The 24281-nt window shown below is 45.9% G+C and overlaps 1 non-coding gene across 1 annotated transcript; it reads left to right on the top strand.

Annotated features, from left to right (window-relative positions):
* The first annotated feature begins 19499 nt into the window (after nt 1-19499).
* Nucleotides 19500-19572, top strand: TRNAG-ACC (transfer RNA glycine (anticodon ACC)). The gene has a single exon. It is a non-coding gene; the product is annotated as a tRNA-Gly (tRNA).
* Nucleotides 19573-24281: the final 4709 nt, after the last annotated feature.

Here is a 24281-nt window from a genome sequence, read left to right as displayed (position 1 = left end):
CTGTCTTCTGACCTTAATTAATTTAATTTCACAATCCTGAAAACAAGGCGTTTACTCACTCATTCATACAACAAATAATTATGGTGCTGACCTCGGTCCTTGGGTATATAACCAAAGCTTAACCCAAGTGATGCACAAATCTAACAGGTTCTTGCTCTCAGGGAGTCTAGCAAGAGAAAATAAGCATTAGCAAAGCTCCACACGAAGAAAGTTCTAGCTACATGTGTGTTAGGAAGAAGAAGAACAGGGCCCCATGAGACACCATAATAGGCGGATATGAGTCTGTATGTGGAGGAGGTCAGGAATGCCTCTCTGAAGAAGACACACTGAAGTTGAAATGAAAGGAACTGTTAGAGTTTGCCCAGCAAAATCAGAAGGGTGGGAGGAGAAGGAAGAGGAGAACTCTGCAGTAGATCAAGATGTGTGAAGACCCCGAGGCAGGAAGAGGTTGGTGTGCTCAAGAAATTGAAGGGGGGGTGTCATGGTGGGTGTGCTTTGAGGGAGCTAGAGAGTAGGATCCAGTGACAAAGGAAACGAGTAGCCACTGAGCGTGAGAGGTATGTCGGTGGCCTCAAATGAAGTAGGAAAAGCAGACCAGAGGATCCGTGGCCCTGCGTGCCCCATGTTGTAGAGATGGCCAGCTCCCATCAAAGATCATGCTTCCAGAGTACAGACTTGTTCCTGGGAAAAGGCTGTCCAGTCAGGACTCCACTAGATCTCCAAGCCCCTTGCATTTAGATGTGGCCATCCGACTACAAATCAAAATGATGCAAGTCATTTCTTGATCAAGACTTTGAAGAAGCAGGTCCACCTTCTCCATATGCCCTCTTTCCCATCTTTCCAGCTAGAAGCAGATGTCTTTGAGACAAAGATGCTGGAGTGCAAGACAGAAGGCACTTTGGTCCCTAAATCCTGGGGGATAGCTGCTGGCTTACTAGGGCCATTCACCATGGACTGGTATGGTACTGTGAAGTAACCTTCTTTTGTGTTTCAACCATTATATAATTTTTATTACAGCACTTAAGCATTCCTCTTAGACACTGTACAAAGGAGTTGTTTTGTTTTGTTTTGTTTTTTGTGGTACTTGGGCCTCTCACTGTTGTGGCCCCTCCCGTTGCGGAGCACAGGCTCCGGACGCGCAGGCCCAGCGGCCATGGCTCACGGGCCCAGCCGCTCCGCGGCACGTGGGATCCTCCCGGACCGGGGCTCGAACCCGTGTCCCGTGCATCGGCAGGCGGACTCTCAACCACTGAGCCACCAGGGAAGCCCTACAAAGGAGTTTTGATTTTATTCTCAAAATTTTATCTCAGGACTTCCCTGGTGGCACAGTGGTTAAAAATCCTCCTGCCAATGCAGGGGACACTGGTTCAAGCCCTGGTCCAGGAAGATCCCACGTGCCGCGGAGCAACTAAGCTCGCGCGCCACAACTACTAAGCCTGCACTCTAGAGCTCAGCCCATAACTACTGAAGCCCCTGTGCCACAACTACTGAAGCCCACGTGCCTAGAGCCCGTGCTCTGCAACAAGAGAAGCCACTGCAATGAGAAGCCCGCGCAATGCAACAAAGAGTAGCCCCGCTCACCACGTCTAGAAGAAAGCCCGCGTGCGGCAACGAAGACCCAACGCAGCCAAAAATAAAAAATAAATAAATAAGTAAATAAAATTTTAAAAAAAAACTTTATATTGAGTTCTTAGTGGGAAGTCACTGAAGAATTTTCAGCAAGGAACTGGCATGACCTGCTTTCACTGTAAAATGATTACTCTGGCTGAACAAATGCAGGGAGGGGTTGGGAGGTCTAGAACTGTAGAGTAAACAAGGAAAGAGATGATGATGGCTAAAAATAGTGGTAGCGGTTGAGAGAGAGAAGTTCTGGTGTTCAGGATCACTAGGACTCCATGATGGTGGGTAGGTGGGTGAAGATAACCCTCACGTCTGACTGGAGCATCTGCCTGCCATAATGGTGGACTCTGGGAAGAGTCCTGGCTCGGGGAGAGGGCAGCAAGGGTCAGAATGTGCAGGGCAGAAGCAGGGGCATCTCCGCGTCGCACCATCTCTGTCGGTCTCTGCGATGGAGCTCATCTTTGTGGGATTCTGCAGTCACATTACCAGACAGAGTCTTCGGTCTGGTTGGCGTGGGACGACTTTCCCATACTAAGCAGGAAACCTATCATCCATTCATTTATTTGCTCATTCATTCACTCAACCAGGTACATTGCTAGGGACGGGGGGGGGGGTGGTCAGCACACAGTCCTGCTCTTGAGAAGCTCATGGTCTCATACTCTCCATCGTTCACTGCTCATATAAACTTATCACAGTGGAATCAGTAGCCAGAAATATGTGGCCAGAGGAACTGACGATTAATGAAAATATTGTTTCTGATATGGAGTGTAAGTGGTGTGAGGGGCAAGGGTGGAAAAAGAGGAGGTCTAGGAACAGAAAGGGCAAAGAAGGACTGTTTCCCCTAAAATTTACAGTGTTTCCTCCTATACAACTTTATAGGATACTTAACATGTGCAGGGAAAAATCAAGACCCAGATGTTTATGGACCTCCCCAAGGTGTCAACAGCTAGAACAGTCTTTGACTCAAGGTCCATACCTCCGTCACTGCACACCACGGGATGCTTCCCTGGAGGGATAAGTGCTGTTTATAAATGAGTTTGGAGGAAAATGGTTGAATGTGGGGATTAAGGAGAGGCTATTCTGCAGAGGGGCAGAGTGATGCCCCTTCACCCGGACAGGTGCTCAGGGCTGCCTGGTCATCTACCCTGGGTGAGGTCTCAATGGTTAGAACTGGTTTGGTCAGGTTCCCAGTATGGAGGCAGAGGGTGACTGCAGGCTGTGTCCTGTGAAGCCCAGGGAAATTCTGTCTCCTGGTCAGGGAGGAGGGTATTGGGCTGGAAAAAAGGACATGCTGACAAGGTCAGATCGTGCAAGCAGTGGACCAGTGGTGTTTAGGAGATACGGCTTGGTTTCTAGACCTCAGGGCCTCAGTGGGGGACTGTTTAAATCTAGTCAGAAGCAATGTCATTTCCTCAGAGAAAGATAACCCTGTCATGCGTGCGTGTGTGTGTGTGTGTGTGTATGTGTGCATGCATGCCCACAAGCATATGTGCATGCTCTCATACATACACACGTACGTGCTCAGGGCGTGTTCCATGCTGGTGTGGGGTTCGAGACAGGTAGAGTGGAAGCCAGGGAACATTAGGAACAGGAAGCCGACTAACCCGGAAGCTGGGAGAGCCAGCCTGGGAAAGCACTGGTTTCCGCCCATGCGGCTCTCTCTGTATCACTGAGTCTCCCAGTTTTGTTCCCAAGATTCACCACACACCGTTCTTTCTTACACGATCCTTACTTATAACTGGGGAGGTATGCTGAAGACTTGGGGATGCTTCTAGCTCTCCCCAAGATGGAAGAGGCCCCGTTAGCCTTTGCTAGAAGGAATCAGTGGCAAAACAGACACTGTGCTAATATCAAACACTTGGATTCTGTCTGTGAAAGGCGATCTGTTAAATACAAACATGCCTTAATGTTTCCACCTTCTGTAAGACTTTTCATGAGTATATGCTTATAAATCGTGAAAGCTCTGCTTATATATTCAGTGCCTTGATTTCCAGACTGGAAAAAGTGGTCTCTGTCTCAGCCCATAATGACAGTGGATTCCCTGAGGATTATATGCAATTTAACACCAAAGTGCTTACATGATGTGCCAAACGCTTTAAAAATACTCTTTTAATCTTCTAACAACCCCACGAGGTAAGTACTCTTATCGTCCCATTTTACAGACGGGGTCACTGAGGCTCTGTGAGGTCAGATAACTTGCCCAAGGTCACACAACTGGGAAGTGGTGATGGCAGGATTTGAATCCAGGCTGTCAGGCTCCAGAGGCCCTGCCCTTGACCATGCATTCCTCCTTCCATGGACAAGAGAGGCCTCTGCTCTGCCTTGTTGCACTGAATGGTTACCAGGCTGTCTCCTGCACTAAATAGGAACCTTCTGGGAGGAGCTGTTTCTAGTTTCTCGTCACTCCTCCAGCTGGAGGCACAGAAGCTAGCATGTGGGAGAGCCCACCAAGGCTTGTTTCATGTCTGCTATTGGGACTGGAAAGGCCTGCCAAGGTGATCTGGTCCATTCTTCTGCCCCAGCAACATCATCTGGGATTCTACACACAGTGACCTTATCCACAGTGCCTCATCCCCTGACGGCTTTCCCTCCACAGTCTCATCCCCTCTCAACAAGCTCCCCTGGCAGACCAAGCCCTGGTGCACGACCATGGGCATCTGTCACTTCTGTGCAGGGCCAAGAGGAGATGCGCCCACAGCGCTGAACAGGACATACTTTATCTGAGCTGGACACCAGAGCAGGCTATGGTTGTTTGCTACCTCCACGACAGAATGCCCTCCAGTTCCAACAAGGATTTATCCAGTGAGCCTGCTGCCAGTTTCACTGTGTTCCTTTTGTTTCAGGAGCACAGTAGGTAATTGGTGAGGCAGATGCTGAATTAAACTCAGAGATTCAGACGTAGACACGTTCCTGAGTGGCGAAGAAACATTCTATGTGGCTTGGGTTTTCTCCAGAATGTTGCCCTGAGGCCTAATAGGAATGAGAAAAATAGATGGGCCTTTTCCATTTCACTAGTAGACTTGGAAAAGAAGGGAATTTAATTTTAGGGACTTAAAAGTCCTAACCACATTTTAAAAATGGTGGACCTTTTTATTTAATATTAATTTTTTTACTGAAGCATAGATAATTTACAATGTTGTGCTAGTTTCAAGGGTATAGCAAAGTGATTCAGTTGCACATACACACATATATATATTCTTTTTCATATTCTTTTCCATTATATGTTATCGTAAAATATTGAATATAGTTCCCTGTGCTAGGCAGCAGGTCCTTGCTGTTTAACCTATTTTATATACAGTGGTGTATATCTGTTAATCCCAAACTCCTACAAAATGGCAGACCCTGACCCAACAAAAGAGCTGATTAAAGGAGGCAGGAGGGTAACATCTACTGAGCTCCTGCTATGTGCCAGTTTCTGTATATGTTCCTTTAAAAGTCCCAATAAGTTCACAAAGTGACTATTTTGAGGTGCACACAGATGAGACTGAGATTCAGAGGTTATGTGACCTGCCCAAGGTTACACGACCAGTGGGTCACGGAACATGAATACAAACCAAGGTGTATGTGACCCCAAAGTTCACGGTGTTCCCAGCACACAGCACTGCCACAGACCTTTACTGAGCTACCTACAAAGAATGATTCTCTAGATTGCTTCAAAAGATGTCTCTAACTTTTACAAACACCACAAGTATATAAAGAAAAGTCTTCTGTTTTGAACACATAACACCTGTTCCAAGATTTAAATGGTAAATAGCATAGTGGTATATTGTATTTTGGAAATTGCATATTTTTGAAAAGCTCTCCTAAACTAACTTGGCAGAAATAAACCATACCAAGCAAAAGTAAAGAAAGTTATAGCTGCTCCATTTGGTATTTCAAAATTTTTCTTTCTGACCAAAGCTAACAAGCAACAGAGTCAAACAAGGAGACGTTAACTATTAACTTGGGGGTGAAAAGTCAATGGTAAGCACATTCTTGGTACTACCCTGCCCACACTTCAGCAAATATTAACACATACGGGCAAGGACATTTTCCTGTAACTATATGAGTGTGTTGTATACATTTGAAAAACGCCAGCAGTGAAGACATTTTCCCAATGCTCAGCCCTTCTGTTACAGAGGCCCAAAAAAGTAGCCTGCTTAAGGTCACCTGGTCAGTTAGAACTGGGACCCCCCAAGGAGAGCAGTCCCTGGCATCCCACCTCTGTGTGATGGTTGGATGGCTTTGACCTGGTTGGACAGAACTGCAGTACATGGCACGACTGCTTCCATTTACAAAACACTGATGAGTTCATCGTCCTCCTAGAACTAATACCATATCTGAAATGAAAAATAAATTCACAGCCCCATTCTGATCTTTTGCCTCAGGTCTGGGGCTAATGGGTAGATGACTATTGATACCATAACTCTCTAGACTTGAGTTTGCAGACTGGTTTTCTAGAAGGAGAATGGCATGGTAGAAAATGCATGCAACGGCATCAGACTGAGCTGAGTCCACAACCTAGCACTGCCACTGGGCGGTTGAAAGCTAAGGGCACGTAATATCTCCCCCCTCCCCGGATCTCAGCTTTCCTATTGACGAAAGGGAAATAATGATATGTACCCTCATGTGTAGAGGGTTGAACACTGTCCCTCCCAAATTCATGTCCACTGGGAACCTCAGAATGCAACCTTATCTGGAAATAGAATCTTTGCAGATGAAACATATTCGATTAAGGTGGACCCTAAATCCAATGACTGATAGTCTCATGAGAAGAGGACAGGATACAGAGAGTCCGAGAAGACTGTGAAGACAGAGGCAGAGGCTGGAATTACACTGCCACAAGCAAAGGAACGCCAAGAGCCATCAGAAACTGGAAGAATCAAGGGAGGATCCTCCCCTAGAGCCTTCAGAGGGAGCGTGGCCCCGCCAGCAACTTGATCATGCACTTCTGGCCTCCTGAACTGTGAGAGAATAAAATTCTGTTGTTTTAAACAACCACTTTCGTGGTAATTTGTTACAGCATCCGAAGGAAACTAATACGCTGTGCAAAAGGCTCAGTAGGGTGCCTATCATGGGGAGAATAACAGATCAATGCCTGTGCTAACTTGGAAGATAGAAAATGAAGTTTTGGGCACGTCCGAAAGGATCTCCATGCAGAATGTTGAAAGTGTCAGCTGGCTCTTACTAGCTATACATGGTAAGTTACCACAAGAAAGAAATGGACTCAAAAGAGAACTGGCCAGTTTGCAAGCCAATTTTAGAGGGCATATGGAAAGACTTAATGTGAAAAATTACAACTCTCTAGCCTCTTGAGTGAGGAAAAGATGATCAAATTAATACATGACCTCAAGGTAAGATCAAATCAAAGATGTGGTTATGAAATGCTGAAAAAATTAAGGTATCCCTGGTAAGTCCACTCAGCCAGACAGAAGGGCTTTCAGAAATTTTAAGGGTGATGTCCCACAGCAGGTCACATACTCAAAATGGCAGTGATTAAGTCTACCGAGAGAGAGACTTGTCTTGAAAAGGACTGTGGATGTGACCTTGTCTGTTCAGATAAACAAAACGGGGTCTGGAACACAATATATATTTGTTCAGTGAATGGGTGTATTAATGAATGAGCTAAAGGAAAAGTCTAGAATAAAATGATATATCTGGAGCTTGCATTCTAAGTGGGGGGGGGATAGGCATATACAAGTAAACAGATAAAAAACAAAAAGAATTCATATGAAAAAAAAGAGAAAAGTAAAGGGATAGAAAGTGACCAGATTTGGGGGGCTGGTGAGGGACTGTATTAGATTGGCTAGTCAGGGAAGGCTTCTCCGAGGAAGTGACATTTTGGGCAGTGACCTGAATAATCAGAAGGAACGAGGCTCTCTGAGGGGAGAATTTCCCAGGTAGAGGGAATGGCAGGTATAAATGTCTGAAGTGGGATCAAGGATGAGTTTTACAGTTTATGTCTGCAGCAGAGGTAAACTCAGTTCTAGAAGATCATATTTTCTGGAATTCGATGAGGACCATCCTATTATGTGGACACTTTACGATGCGTTTTTGGTGGCTTCCAACAGTAGAAGGGGGAGGGGCTGGGATGAATGGGAAGTTATGCGGATAGAGGAACAGAGAAAGACATTGTATGCATCCAATATAAATAGCTGGGTGTTTTTAGATTATCCACTTGGTTTTTAGATCACTCAAGCTTCAACCCCCTTCCACTAAAGCAGGCGTTTGAGAGTGGCTGGTTGACATCTTCAAGGATCTGGTCTTCCATGCTGGGCTATGCAGCCTCCTCGTGGTCCTGTCCCACCTCTGCCCAGGCTGCTCTCTCTCTGAGCTGTGTGGTTGACCTCTGCTGGCCGGGGAGCTTGTGTGTGTGTGTGTGTGTGTGTGTGTGTATGTGCCGGGGAGCTTGTGTGTGTGTGTGTGTGTGTGTGCCGGGGAGCGTGTGTGTGTGTGTGTGTGTGTCTGTCTGTCTGTCAGGAGGCAGCACGTCTCCTGGGCACCTGCCCTCCTGAGTACAGGTGGGCTCCTGGCAGTTGTGTGACCCATCGCCATTCCCTTTACTTTGGGAGAAATCTCAGGGGCTCAGAATGGTGACCCGCTTTCTCAAGGTCACAGGGCATGACCACGGATGGTAGCCGCCTGGATTTCAACACCTCCCTTTCCTGTTTGCAGTGACCCAAGAGCTCTGGGTCTCTTCCTTCCCTGGGAGACCGCTCACCTCAAGCCGAATGGTGCCTCCTTACCCAGAGCCAAGCCCCATCCTCTACATAGCCTCCTCGCTCCCCTGCACTGCCCTCGAGCTGCTCTAGGTGTTTCTGCTGGGGGTTCTCCAGCCCTTAGCCTGCCATCCTTGACCTTCCTGGAGTTAAGACCCCTCCCTCCCTGCGGAACCTCACCTTGGGGTGTGTTGACATGTCAGCCAGGCAAACGGCTTGACCCAGAGTCAGGTCGAGGGTCCCTCGTGGGACCTGGCTCCAGCCACAGGTGGGAAGAAGGAGGGGCTTCCTCTCATTCCACACAAGCCCGAGCCTCAGTAGGAGGCATGGAAAGCCCTGTCTTCGGTGGAGTGAAACAATTCCTCTGTGCTCACTGCAGCGAACAGCCTTGGCTCTCTTTCTACAACCCCTGCTCGTATCTCTTCGAGGCAAGGCTTCCCTAGGAGACTGCTGAGTCAGACAGTCCCCAGGGAAATCCAGGGGAAGGTTGCCAGGCAGAGCCGCCAGTGGGGGCCCCTCCTACTGAGCCCTGCATCACCCACTCCTCCTCTGCCTCCTGCCAGGGCCACAGTCAAACAACACTGACCCTCCTGTGACGCCGGATTTGGCTCAATCTACGCGTCAGAGCCTGGAGTGTCTCCCATGGGCCAGGCCCTGCGATGTGGGCCAGGACTTTGAGGAACTGGTACAAACCCTGCCATGACAGGTGAGGACACTGAGCCTGGACAGAATCCAGGTCTCTGCTGGCAGTGCTTTCCTTCCTGCTTCACAGCACCCCCTGCAAGAGGCCCACGGTTCTTCCTGGACCATCTCCTTCCTCTTTCCCTCAATTTCAACTTCCCTTCATTTTTTTTTTTTTTTTTTAATTTTGCGGTACACGGGCCTCTCACTGTTGTGGCCTCTCCCATTGCGGAGCGCAGGCTCCGGACACGCAGGCTCAGCGGCCATGGCTCATGGGCCCAGCCGCTCCGCGGCATGTGAGATCTTCCCGGACCGGGGCACGAACCCATGTCCCCTGCATCGGCAGGCGGAGTCTCAACCACTGCGCCACCAGGGAAGCCCCTCCCTTCGTTTTTTGTAACGAGATCATGTGGAGCCAAACTCCACGGGCCACGTTTAATCTGTGTTCTATTCATGTGGAAAGCTGCCTTGGCTACGTATCCTGGAGAAGTCTGGCCTTGGTCCTTCTCAGGACCCACTCCTGTTAGCAGCCACTTTCTGCGCTTCTGCCCGAGGAGCAGGGCCTTTGCCCTCATAGCACCAAACGTGCTAGGGTGAGCACGCCTCCGGGTGTTGACTGAAATCTCTGAGGCTCAAGGGTCCATAGGGCTAAACCAGAGACTGGGGGTTTGGGATGGTCTCAGAGCAAGGAGGCACCCACCGGTAGCCGTCACATCCCATCCCATCCTACAGGGCATAACTGCTGCTGCCTGGTGCAAAGGGAAGTTGTAATTGGAAGCAAACCATCAGGTTGGTGTGAATAGCTCACAAATCACAACAGGAAGTACATCACACCATTGGGAATAAATGCTGTGGAAATTTTCTTCATAGAAAAGGAAGGGAGAGTGTTACATCGTACCAGACATTTGTACAAAGTGACTAGATGTGGAAATAAATAGCTAATTTATTTCCTTTCAAGTTTCGTATTTGTTCGTTTTCCATTTATTCTAATGTAATTCTCCTAGTAGAATGGCGTGGCATGTATATATACGTGTGTCTTCAGGCCTGCAGTTGAGAAGGAGATCCAGCCCTCAGTGGTTTTTGTCTGATTCTGCACCCAGCAGGCAGCGACGTGTCCCACTGTCCCTTGTGACTATTTTGGCTTCACTCCAGAATCTCATCACATCCCTCACTGCTGAGAGAGTACGATCCCTGTGCCTGGCATGGGGACCTGCTGGGACAATCTCAATGCCATTTTCACAGCCAAACACATTGAATTGACATTCTTTTTTGCATAATGCTGTTTCATTTAACATTTTCTAAAACGGGATGAGAAAAAAAGGGTTTTTTTGGGTAATTTATTTTTTTCTCTTTTGGTTTGGGTTCTCCCCAACACAGAGCCTGAAACAAAGCCTTACATGCTAACAGTTTTTTTGAAAGGTGATTCCAGGAAGTAGAAAGAAATAGGGAGGCTGAGAAAAGAGGAAGAAGACAAGCCAATAAAAGATGAGAGATTGAAGCAAATATAAACTGGTTGTTTTGTGGGTACCTGGAGTAGTCTTTCAGGGGACCCTCTATGGAGTTGTGTAGAATGCACCTCAGAACTGTCCACTTGACCAACAGGAGGATGGGACATTTTTGTACCAAGTCCCATCCTCCTTTGAATAAAGGTTTCTCCTGGGGATGTCAACCCGCCGCCCCTCTAACCCTCTGGGCTGTGCTTGTGTGGAATGAGTAAGCCCTGGTGGCCTTGGAGAAACTCCAAGGTAGAAAAACCAAGAGAATCTCAGGAGGTTGGGATGCTGTTGCCTGCAAAGATCAGTGCATCACAGCCGCCAGCTGAAGCTGGAGAGCACAGACGAATCTGCAGCAATGTTTCTCATTCAAAAGCGAAAGAAAGGGAAAAAAAAACAACCCCAGATTTGCAGTGGTATACACAAACACCTACAGTACAGGACATCAAAGATGTGAAGAAATTGTGCAATGAAGGGAAAAAAAAAAAAAAAAAGAACAAAATTTCCCTTAGTTCTTCCTAGCAGCCAGTGCAAGGAGAATGTGACTGTATTTGGAGATGGGGCCTTTAAAGAAGTAATTAAATTAAAACGGGGTCATTAGGGTGAGCCCTGATCCAAGGTAACTGGTGTCCTTGCAAGAAGAGGAGACTGGAACACAGACAACACAGACAGAGGGACAACCACGTAAGAACACAGTGAGAAGGCCGCCAAGGGCAAGCCAAGGAGAGAGGCTTCAGAAGAAACAAACCTGCTGACACCTTGATCTTGGACTTCCAGCCTCCAAAGCTGTGAGAAAATAAATTTCTGATGTTCAAGCCACCTAGTCTGTGTTACTTTGTTATGTGTTACTGAGCTGACTAGTACATAGTCAGTATGTGCTCTTGTATGAACTGGATCATGTGATCTATTTTTTCTTAAAGGATTTAAAAAATTTTTAAATTTTCATTTATTTTTGGCTGCGTTGGGTCTTCACTCCTGCGCTCAAGCTTTCTCTAGTTGCGGCAAGTGGGGGCTACTCTTCGTGTAGTGCGTGGGCTTCTCATTGCAGTGGCTTTTCTTGTTGCAGAGCTCAGGCTCTAGACACGTGGGCTTCAGCAGTTTCAACATGTGGGCTCAGCAGTTGTGGCTCGTGGGCCCTATAGCACAGGCTCAGTAGTTGTGGCACGCGGTCTTAGTTGCTCACGGCATGTGGGATCTTCCCGGACCGTGTCCCCTGCGTTGGCATGCGATTCTTAACCACTGCACCACCAGGCAAGTCCCTGGATCATGTGATCTTACCTCCCTGCTTGGCGGGAGGCCACGGTGGGCACCTGACCCAACGGAGGCCTGACTACAGGCTCACCATCAACCCATGGAGAGTCATCAAAACCTCTACTTTGGGGATTTGGGCCAAAAGACATGGAGAGGTGGACATTGTTGGCCTTTGCTGAGCACTGGGAGTCCCAACAGACTTGGGACTAGAGTCCCAAGTTAACCTATGAGAAAGTTAACCCATTGGTAAAAGAAGCAGGTCTGCAGAGAGAGAAGGGAGAAGATGGGTAGAAGGAAACACAGGTGAAAAACACAGTCCCTAAGAAATGGAGAGAGGCAAGATATGAGATACTCCTGACTCCTATGGGGGGGCGGTGAGGGAGGGGTGGACTGGGAGTTTGGGGTTAGCAAACACAAACTATTATACCCGGAATGGATAAACAACAAGGTCCTACTGTATAGCATAGGGAACTATATTCAATATCCTGTAATAAGCCATAATGGAAAAGAATATAAAAAAAGAATGTGTATAACTGAATCACTTTGCTGTACAGCAGAAATTAACACAACATTGTAAATCAACTATACTTCAATAAAATAAATTAAAAAAAAAAAAAAGAGATATCCCTGACTCCTAAAGACTTCACTTCCCACAGGCCTAACTTAGTTTCCTGTTTTGGGAATATCCTTGATGTACAGATTTGTATTTGTAATTTTTAAAGTCTATTTTATTGTAAGCTTTCTTTGCACTTAAAAATTAACGCTGCTTTACTCACAGACTTAGAGAATGAACTTATGGTTACCAGGAAGGCAAGGTCGGGGGAAGGATAGATTGGGAATTTGGGATTGACATGTACACACTGCTATATTTAAAAAAGATAACCAACAAGGACCTACTGTATGGCACAGAGAACTCTGCTCAATATTCTGTAATAACCTAAACGGGAAAAGAATTTGAAAAAGAATAGATACATGTATGTGTATAACTGAATCACTGTGCTGTACACCTGAAACTAACACAACATTGTTAATCAACTATATTCCAATATAAAATAAATTTTTAAAAAAATTAACTCTGTTTTTGTACTTTGAAGTATTCAAAAAATATGAATATATTTAAATATGAATATATTTACTCTAACTCTTAACTCCATCATGGCTGGTTAATTTTGTAGAGAAACTACAACCATACACATGCTTTTTTAAAAAAATTTTCATTGGAGTATAGTTGCTTTACAACATACACATTTTCAACGCATTATACAATGTAACACACATGTATCTTCTGTTTTTTACATAAAACTTCTAATAAAATAATTTGGAGCAAATTAAAAAAAAAAAAGACCTCTCTGTAACTTTTAGTAAACTCCCCTGGGTACAGCATCTAATCCTTAGCTGGATGGAGAATACGAAGAGAAAGAATGATTTACGCAAGAAAATGGAGAAATCAGGGACCTAAGGTTCACGATGAGGTCGCGAAGGGGAGCAGCAGGGATGGCTGAGTGACACATTTTCCCCAGCAAACCTGCCAGCTCCATACATCTGTGCATGTTAATGTTCCATTGGCCCATAATCAATCCAATATGCTAACCCTTACAAAGGTATTATTTTTTACAGGAAAAATCTTTTATTTCAATGATATTTTGGAATCAAGAGTTTATTCAGTCTCAAAATCAGGCCAAGCAGACCACCGTCCTTTCTTCCTTTGTGTAAGTGGCATTCATCTTGTCTGCACTTCCTGGAACCAGTAAACCACCATCTAGGTGGTCTGTATCGCCCCCTCCAGTGTCCGCTGAGCCATATCTTCCATCCTACACAGCTGTCATTTACATGGAAGGGGCTGTAGTATTACCAGCGTCCCAGCAGTGTGGCCCAAGTCAAATGTAGGGGTATGGTGGTTGGTTCACACCCTCTAGTCTAGACGTCAGGGTTGGGTGCCAACCTCAGCACTTCCCTAGTGCATGTGTCATTTTTCCTCATGGCATTAACACCTTATGCTTTATATTTTATAACTTGTTGAATAGACTGTGCTCTGTGACTAGACTGCAAGCTCTGTGAGGACAGGACCATGTCTTTCATTATCACTGTGGCTCCTTTAGTGAGAGCGCAGGAATTTGCTTGGAGCAGGTGCTCCCTAAATTATCTGTTGACATAAAACAGAGTACACTGTCCCAGCTGTTGGCCAGGGGATGAGGCCGTCTGATTCCTCACTGGGAATACCACAGTTGTCAGAATGTCATTTCTGCATCCCTAAATTGTGTCCTCTTCTCCATTTAATACATTCCCCTCAAGTCTTAAAGAATCCACAGAAAGAGATGGCGGCGACCACAATTCGTCTATCTGCTCTGAAATGTGAAGTTACTTTGTGGTTATGAGGCAGTAAATTTGCCATCGTTTTTATTGGAAATGGTGACAAGAAGGCAGTGATCAGCTCCCACTGCTTCCCTGGGATTTCCTTCACGATCGATGGCGTGGCCACTTTTCCTGTCACTATCAAAGGTTGCTTGGTCTTTTGCTGTGGGAATTCTTAGAGTACGAGGAACGAGGAAGGGCATGGGGAAGCCCACCTGAATTTATCAACCTGGATTTCCAGTAGGAAATGGGTCAGGTTTCATCCCAATGAGAGACTGTTTCCCCCACAGTCCCTGCTGTGTTCAGGTGGCTTCTTAATGTCTATCCTGGATCTGGGCAGGCACGGTGAGCCACAAGGGCATGCCATAACGGAATGTAGCCTGATTGGTGATAATGAACAACCACTTGGGAAAAAGACTGACTACAGAAAATGCAATTACTTTTAAGTCCCCCAGTTCTGTAAATGCATATAAAATCACACAGGACTGGGCTGGCTTGTCTTCATAAGAGCTATGAAGGAAAGGTTTGCTAACAAAACAGATTAAACAAAAATGCAGGCAGCACGTTCAGACACCTTAGGGAATCATTTTTTAAGCTCTTTAGCAAAGGCTGTATGTAAATCAACAATGAGCCAGAATATTTACCTATTGAACTTTGTTTTTTTAGACAGGGAAAAAATATTTTTTTGGTCTTAGTCATAACGGAAGGAAAGGGAGCTCTTTTAGGTGAAGGTGGGCTGTGGGACCCTGCAAGCTCAAATGTCCTCTTACCATCTGACCCTCTTCCACAGCCAGTGTTGGCCCCTCAAGCACCTCTGCAGAGACCTGGGATGCCAGGGAGGCCAGTTTGAAAGCCACCCATCTGACAGGTGTGACCTAGATTTGGAGCTATCTGATAAGAAGGTAGAGGAACTGCACATGCTTTAGAGGAACAAGATCGTTTCTGAACAAAACATTCTCTAACCACGGCTTTTCTTTCACCAGGGACTTATCCTCATTCAAATATCCTTTGCAATTAGCCCAAACAATTGTTTAGAGCCCTTCAAATAAAACGATTACAGAGAAGGGGTGGGAGAGACAATACGAAGCTGAGCTGCAAGTGATCACAAGTTCTTGGAAGAACAGCAAAGGGAAGGACAGAGGTTACCTGGTCTGTGCCCGTGTCAAGAGAGGAGGCAGGAAGGGAACAGTGGCATGGAGTTGAGAGGTTTGAAATGGTTATTCCCAGGAGCCAATACCAATATACTTTCAAAGGCACTCGGCCAGCCAGGAGTGTGGAGCCACATCACGAGGAATGGCTGCTGCCAGCACGAGTGTGCCACATGCCTGCTGCAGGCCGTTCCAGACTACATGGTCCCAGGGCTGCAGACTGAAGTCCAGCAAGGTCGAGCCTCTGGCCAAGGAGCTACAGCTCAGCCTGACCGGCATTCCCAAGCAGCTGCTGTGGTCAGTGTCCCCAGACCCTCTGAACACTGCTGACCCTCCCATCCTCACATCTCCATGTGGCCACCATGATTTACCACTAATCTGCTCTGGAAGATCAGTGGATTGAAGTGGGCAAGGATGCTTAGGGGTCTGCATTATTTAAGTAACTCTCCCATTCTCTGTGTATTAGGGTGTCTGCTCCTTAAGAGCAGGCAATACGCTTTACTCCTGCTATTTCCCCAGGAAACACTGTGTTGGGTGTTCAATATATGTTTGAGGATGAGTGGAAGGGAGGGTGAGAAGTACGACAGGAGTGTGGGGGGAGACAGCAGTGATTCTGGACTTGTGATGCTAGTCTTTCAGCAGTGATCAGCCTTTTAGGCCACCCTCAGTAGCGGCTTGCCCAGTGCCTCACGAGCCAGCAGCGCCCATCTGCCTTAATCTCTGTGCTCACTCTGCTGCTTCGAACACCCACTCCCCTTATCACAAAGTAAGGCAGCAGCAAGCTTTCAAGATTCCCTTGCTGGAAAGCTGCAACTCTTGCAGCACTTTCTTTCTGTTTATAAATAAGTTCATTTGTGTCATACTTTCGATTCCACACATAAGTGATATCATGTGATCTTTGTCTTTCTCTGTCTGATTTACTTCACTTAGTATGATCATCTCCAGGTCCATCCATGTTGCTGCAAATGGCACTATTTCATTCTTTTTTATGGCTGAGTAATATTCTATTGCATATAGGGACCACATCTTCTTTATCCATTCATCTGTCGATGGACATATAGGTTGCTTCCATGTCTTGCCTATTGTAAATAGTGCTGTTATGAACACTGAGGTGCATGTATCTTCTTCTGGATTGCTGGATCATAAATATGTTTGTTAAGTTTCTTTTAAGCTATTACAGTTTTTCCTCTCTCATGTTCTCAATGTCATTTACATATTGGAGAAATCCAGTCCTTTGTCCCATAGAATTTCCCATTTTTTGTTTTTTTTTTTAAATTGGGCTTCTTTCTTCTTCAGTAATGTTGTTTAGAAAGTTCCTCTACCTCCTGAATTTCCTATAAACTGATAGTTATGTCCAGATGCTTGGTTAAATCCAGGTTTAATTCTTTCTGGCAAGAATACTCCTTAGGGAATGTTCTTGTATACTTCCAACTGCATTATATGAGGAGACATAATTCCCATGGCAACTTCTTAGCTTACATCCTTATTAAATACATAAAGTTTCTTAAACTTTATATACTTTTCTTGAATCACAATCTGGCTCCACTTGTAGGTTCTTACCATTAACTTTAAGATTTAGCCTTAGAACCATGATAAACCACTGGGTACCCCCAACAGCTGAACCACCTAGAGATCAGCAGGTATAACATAGGAGACTTGTCCTTAAGTTTCTTTTTTTTTTATAAATTTATTTATTTTTGGCTGCGCTGGGTCTTTGTTGCTGCACGCAGACTTTCGCTAGTTGCGGTGAGCGGGGGCTACTCTTTGTTGCGGTGCGCGTGCTTCTCATTGCTGTGGCTTCTCTTGTTGCGAAGCACAGGCTCTAGGTGTGCGGGCTTCAGTAGTTGTGGCATGCGGGCTTCAGTAGTTGTGGCACACGGGCTCAGCAGTTGTGGCTCGTGGGTTCAGTAGTTGTGGCTCGAGGGCTCTAGAGCGCAGGCTCAGTAGTTGTGGCGCACGGGCTTAGTTGCTCCGTGGTATGTGGGATCTTCCTGGACAAGACCTCGAACCCATGTCCCCTTCATTGGCAGGTGGATTCTTAACCACTGCTCCACCAGGGAAGCCCTTAAGTTTCATTTACTGTCCACATTTATCATTATGCCATGCTGTTGATTTTTAACCTCTGGAGCCACGACAAAGTTCTGCTTGGAATGAAATAGTACATGGCATCAAACCAGGTGCTTGTGTTACACAGTTATCCTCAGAGCTGTAGGGAGTCAGCCATGTTCTTAAAAACAAAGCAACTACATTCACAGATGTAAGTTATTGATACCAATAAATAACTTGCATGCTTTGGTTAAAAATTCCCAGCTACATTTAAGCAAGTTTGCATAAATTGATTACCAAGAATTCCTAGCTGCAATAATACTTAATTATTGTCCCAGAACTCACAACTATAGTTTTGGGAACTAGATGCAAAAAACGTCCTCCATCCGGCTAAGACTTTTATTCGCATCTCCAGAAATTCAGGTAGATATTCGAGGGCCCTGGTATCTCAATGCCTAATGCTTCTGCAATTGCAGAGAACGAGGCGATTGTGAGATTAGCCCAAGTTCTGCTTGCCTGCTTTCTTTCTACTCAGGACCTGGGGAGATAATTTTCACTTGTTAGGAAAAATTAACCCAACCTCTCAAATTAAATGGATGCAAATCTCACAATCAGGGGCTCAGAATCCAAATGGAGTCACAAACGGTCTATTGTGCAGACCTGTCTTATGGAAACCTGATCCATTCATAGAGGAGTTGGGATCCTTCTTCGGGATGTATTTTGAGTTTTATGAAGACTCCCTTGGGAATCTGGAGCCCCCAAGGGAATGGGCTATCAGACACTGGAAGGGAACATTTGCCAATCACACCCAAGTCAGATCACCTTTACAGAAGAAATTGGTGTTGTTTATTGGTACTGAAATTGGTGCTCCTAGAGACATCCCTGATTTGGGCCCTGAACTTGGCTCTGGTGACTAACTGGGAGGCTGAATCCATAGCAAACTTCTGGAGCAGGGCCACGTTGTCACAATCCGCTGATTAATCCACGAGCAGGTTTCCAGGGCCCTTCTCCAGCTCCTGGGGCAAGTCATCTCTGTGTCTCAGTTTTTCCACTATCACAGGGATAACAGCAGCCCACATTGGAGAAAAAAATGATTGGAAAAGCAACGCAAGAGTACGCTGTGAGTACCAACACCGTACTCACAATTCCCTAAGCCTGGAGGCTCCCATCCACCATGGAGAAAAGTTTTATTTCCCTCCAGTGGTCAGGAAAACACTCACGCTTCATGGCTTCCTCAGCCCTCCAGCTTCCAGACCGAGGCAAACGGAGTCAGTGGGAAATTGCTGGGGAAGCCAGCTGTGCAACAGTGAACAACTGTCTTTGTGAGAGAGGAAGGCTGTGCCGGGCAGTGGCTAATGGGCCTGCGCAGTGGAATTTTTCTCCCTTTTTAACCAGACTGAGCCTCGCTCCCTTCTGGCAGGCAGACAGGTCCCCTCTTCCAAGTATGCAGGAAAGTTCTGTTTTGACAAGCACACACATTCTTTTTCAAAAGGCACAGAGGCAAACGCCTTTGTTGCAGACGGACCAACTCCCTTCCAGCCCAGGAGGTGAAAACCCTTTCATGAGCCACATAATGGGAGCAGCGCTGCACTGGCTGATGCAGGCCCCGAAAAGTACACAACTTCCATTCTGTGGCTTCCACATACATAATGTCCTTCCCCTCACAAATCCAAAGGCTGGCAGGGCTGTTTGTCCGGCACTGGGCCTGCAGGGAGCAGGGGGTTGGCAGGAGTCATGAGGCATTTTTCTGTGGGCTCTGGTTTCCTGGCCAGTTGAACCCAGTCCAATGATTGTCCCAAGGTTCTGCCAGATAAAACAAGGAGAGAGCTTTTCTAGATGCCTGGTGACTAAGAGAGGGGGAGGGAAGGCACAAGCAGGATGGGGGGAAGGGGCACCCAAGTCCCAGACAAGGCCGTGGCTCAGGAGACCCCTACCCGAGCAAGGACTCTGCCTCTGCCCCATGGAATGGCCTCCAGAGACCTTGCCCTTCAGGTGAATGCGTGGCACTCAGGCCCTTCTCCCCCTGGCACGGGGCCCTGATCTTAGCACCCCTTGTGACTGAAAGTCAACTTCCCTGGAACAGGGGGTTAGCATTTTCAGTGAACGAATCCCAGTTGCGATATTCAGTATTCTGAGCAGTCGGCCCTATCCGGGAGCAGTCTGGAAGGCTGCTGCTTCCCTGAGATGGTATCAAGAATGGTATAGGGACTTCCCTGGTGGTCCACTGGTTAAGACTCTGCGCTACCAATGCAGGGGGCCTGGGTTCGATCCCTGGTCAGGGAACTAGATCCCACATGCCACAACTAAAAAGATCCCGTATGCCGCAACTAAAAACATCCCGAATGCGGCAACAAAGATCCCACATGCTGCAACTAAGACCCGGTGCAGTCAAATAAATAAATAAAGATCTTCTTAAAATCAATTATTTAAAAAACAAAAAAAGAATGGCGTAAGACACTATCCAATTCCAAAGTACCCCACTGAACTGCCCGTCTACTGTGCTTGAACTTCATACACTTGGAACCACTAATTGGGAGTCACTAAAGCATCATCTTCAAAAACTTCTGCTTAATATTTACAAACAATGCTACCGACAAGGGCTTAATTTCCAAAATATACAAACAGCTCATACAACTCAATAACAAAAAAACAAACAACCCAATCAAAACATGGGCAGAAGACCTAAATAGACATTTCTCCAAAGAAGACTTAGAGATGGCCAATAAGCACATGAAAAGATGCTCAACATTTCTAATTTTTAGAGAAATGCAAATCAAAATTACAATGAGCTATCACCTCACACTGGTCAGAATTGCCATCTTCAAAAAGTCTATAAATAATAAATGCTGGAGAAGGTGTGGAGAAAAAGGAACCCTCCTACACTGTTTGTGGGAACATAAATTGGTATAGCCACTTTGGAGAACAATATGGAGGTTCCTTAAAAAACTAAAACTAGAGCTACCATATGATCCTACAATCCCACTCCTGGGCATATATCCAGAGAAAACCATAATTTGAAAAGATACATGCACCCCAATGTTCACTGCAGCACTATTTACAATAGCCAAGACATGGAAGCAACCTAAATGTCCATCAACATATGAATGGATAAAGAAGATGAGGTACACACAAACAATGGAATATTACTCAGCCATAAAAAAGAATGAAATAATGTCCTTTGCAGCAACATAGATGGACCTGGAGATTATCATACTAAGTAAAGTAAGCCAGACAAAGACAAATATCATATGATATCACTTATATGTAGAGTCTAAAAAATGATACAAATGAACTTATTTACAAAACAGAGACTCACAGACATAGAAAACAAACTTATGGTTACCAAAGGTGAAAGGAGGAGTGGGGGGGGGATAAGTGAGGAGGTTGGGATTAACATATACACACTACAATATATAAAACAGATAAGCAACAAGGTCCTACTGTATAGCACAGGGAACTATATTCACTATCTTGTAATAACCTATAATGGAAAAGACTACGAAAAAGAATATATATATATATATGTATAACTGAATCACTTTGCTGTACACTCGCAACTAACACAACACTGTAAATCAACTCTACTTTGATTATTTTTAAAGTTCTATTTCAGATGCACATGTTAAGTTCACTATTATGTTCTAATTAAAATACATAAAGTCATGTAGGCAAATTACAAAATATATGTGGACTTCACTCTCCTGGGGGGTCTACTGGCTACTCCTCTGGGACCTCTTCTTCTTTTGTCCTGGTTCTATGTTCCTCTCACTTCCTCAACATGAAGACCCTCCTTCCACATCAGTCTCAACACACCCACACTGGATTGACTATTTCCTAGTGTCTAAGCCGAGGAGTTAAACACAGAAGTTGTCCAATGTCCAGTATTTAAAGTGTGGATACTTTCTGTGTTGGTCACAGTTCAGCAATTCTATTTCTGTTGCTCTGTTATTTTGGTACCTAAGTGTGACTGCATAGATGTGTGAAATGTTGACAATTCCAGAGGAGCTCTTTTCTCCTGAAATATAAGGGCTCTATGATACCGCTTTTTGTAAAAATGTCTTTGAAGTCTTCCCTACAAAGTGCCTGAGTTCAGCCCTGCAGAGGTGGGCAGGGTGAGAGGGTGAGAGCTCCCGATAGGCAGGAAGAGGACATCATCCAGGCTGCTGGTGGCCAAAAGGATTCTGGTAACTCCAGGCTCTTTCCCCTGCAGTCACTTTAGGTCTCTCACTATCGAATGCCCCTCTGGCTCTAACAATTTTTCTCTGACCATAAAATGTGGCTTAGCCAATGCTCGATGTTTAATTATTTCAATTTCATTAAGTCTAAGTTACTCAGATTGTCTTCTTGTCTTCCAGTTCTTTCAAACCCAACCTGAAGAGTATTTGAGACCTAGGGCTTTAGGATCAATGCAGGGAGAAAGGTCCAGGCTTCTAAGCCATTCCCACCTCTAGGTAAATGCATAAAAAGAATAAAACAGGGCTCCCCTGGTGGCGCAGTGGTTGAGAGTCCGCCTGCCGATGCAGGGGACGCAGGTTCGTGCCCCGGTCCGGGAAGATCCCACATGCCGCGGAGCACCTGGGACCGTGAGCCATGGCCGCTGAGCCTGCGCGTCCGGAGCCTGTGCTCCACAACGGGAGAGGCCACAACAGTGAGAGGCCCGCGTACCGCAAAAAAAAAAAAAAAAAAAAAGAATAAAACAAACCTATATACTAGGAAGCCTAAGGCTTCCCACTGACTTTTCACTTTCTTTTTGTTTTTAATGAAGGCTAAGGAAGGCAGAACTGTGAGGCGCACGAGAGGAACGGGACAGAAGAGAGAGCGGTGCCAGTTTAGGCCAGAACCATTGGTACAGATGGTCCGGCAGGAGCAGCGCTGGACATCATCTGCATTGGCCGGAACACAGCACAAACCTTCAGAGCCTCGGTGAGCCGCATTGGCAGCTCCAGCCAGTTTCACCCCTGAGACCAGGCCAGCGGTGACCTCAGGGAGTGACCAAGTTCAAGGTGAGGCTTCTTAGTGTCGGCACAAGTCCCAGAGACAGGAGAGAGGCCAAAATCACAGACAGAGACAAGGGCTAGGAGCCCGGAAGCTGGAGTGGAAACCAGGCAAGAAGGACCCCAGCAATGAACATTCTAGCTGGAAACTTCCACTTAACAGTCATCAACTGCCTTGAATGCGGATGGTAAGATGCTGGGACGAGACAGCTGGGTTCAAGGAAGGAAGAAAGCAACCATATACTGGTAGGTAGAGTTGGGCACAAGAAGGGTTTCAGGTAATGCTTTAGGAATGATTTAACATTTCAAAGCCTAACATTTTTAGCCCTTTGTGGCTTTATAGGAGGATGTGCCCCTGTCTTCTGGAGCCGTACCATAACTACCTGGCCCAGGCCCATCCTTGAGTCAGATAAAGGCAGTGGCCGTAGTGTGACAGCAGTCGAGCTATTGGCACACATCCTGCATCCCGGGTGCCTATGTGGGGCCAGAGGGCTACTCCCCTAACCAGGGGATGTCTTGCTCTTCCCCTGCCTTGTTTCCAAACCTCATTCATTTATTCAATAAACAGTTATTAAACAATTACAGTGTGCCTTGTGCCATGCTATACAGAACTGGTTCCTTATAGTCTGGTGGGGATTTCAGACAGTAGGGAGGCAAATAAAAATAATTACAAGTGATTACCAATTATGATCATGGTTTTGAAGATAAAAATATGATGCTACGAGAAAGAAAAAGCGGGGTTACCTACTTCGGAATGGGAAATCCATGAAGACCTCCCTGGAGGAGTGGCATTTAAGCTGTGGCCTGAATCAAGAGCAGGAGTGGGAGAGAGATCACGCAGGCAGAAGGAAGAGCATATGTGAAGGCGCTGACTCAGGAAGGAGCTGGAAGCATCACAGAACCGAAGCAGGCTTAGTCTGGGTATGTTGTCATGGTGGTGACAAAAGGCAGAAGCAGAAATGCAAATGGAAATGTGTAAGTGCTCTGTCAAGCATCTGCTTGTGTCACCTCTACTAACATCCCATTGGATAAAGCAAGTCACATGGCTGGATGCAGAGAGAGTGGGAGGTCATCAGAGGTCATGGCAAAGTACATGACTGAAGGAAGGAGTGAGGTATTCGAGCCATAGATGTGATCGCTCTACCACACCTGCACTCTTCTTTTTTTGCTTCTTGGTAAAGGAGGAGAGCTCATCTCACTAGGAATTTGGCCTGATTTAATGTTGGAGGATCACTGACAATTTTTCCTTTATATATTTTAAATTTACATACCAAAAACTTCACCTTTTTTTTTGTATACTTCTATGATTTCTACCACTTGCAGAGACTTGTGTAACCACTACCACAAATAAGATACAGCGTATCTTCATCACTCTTCAAAATTTCCTTAGGTCACTGCTATTTTGAGAGCTCGTGTCTGGATGTTACACCCCAAAGAAAACAGGTAGGGTTTCTTTGTTTGTTTGTTTTTAACATCTTTATTTGAGTATAATTGCTTTACAATGGTGTGTTAGTTGCTGCTGTATAACAAAGTGAATCAGCTATTTATAGCCCCATATCCCCTCCCTCTTGCGTCTTCCTCCCACCCTCCCTATCCCACCCCTCTAGGTGGTCACAGAGCACCGAGCTGATCTCCCTGTGCTATGCGGCTGCTTCCCACTAGCTATCTGTTTCACATTTGGTAGTGTATATATGTCCATGCCACTCTCTCACTTCGTCCCAGCTTACCCTTCCCACTCCCCGTGTCCTCAAGTCCATTCTCTACATCTGCGTCTTTATTCTCGTCCTGCCCCTAGGTTCTTCAGAACCTTTTTTTTTTTTTAGGTTCCATATATATGTGTTAGCATATGGTATTTGTTTTTCTCTTTCTGACTTACTTCACTCTGTATGACAGATCCTAGGTCTATCCACCTCACTAACAAATAACTCAATTTCAAAGCTGGTGGTTTTGAATGAGAAAAGTTAAATCCTTGACAGCACCTCTGGAGTGTTCTGTAGC

This window comes from Globicephala melas, chromosome 11, assembly GCF_963455315.2.
Source record: "Globicephala melas chromosome 11, mGloMel1.2, whole genome shotgun sequence".
NCBI lineage: Eukaryota > Metazoa > Chordata > Mammalia > Artiodactyla > Delphinidae > Globicephala > Globicephala melas.
The sequence above is the reverse complement of the archived record's forward strand: the minus strand, read 5'-3'. Positions and strand labels throughout refer to the sequence as shown.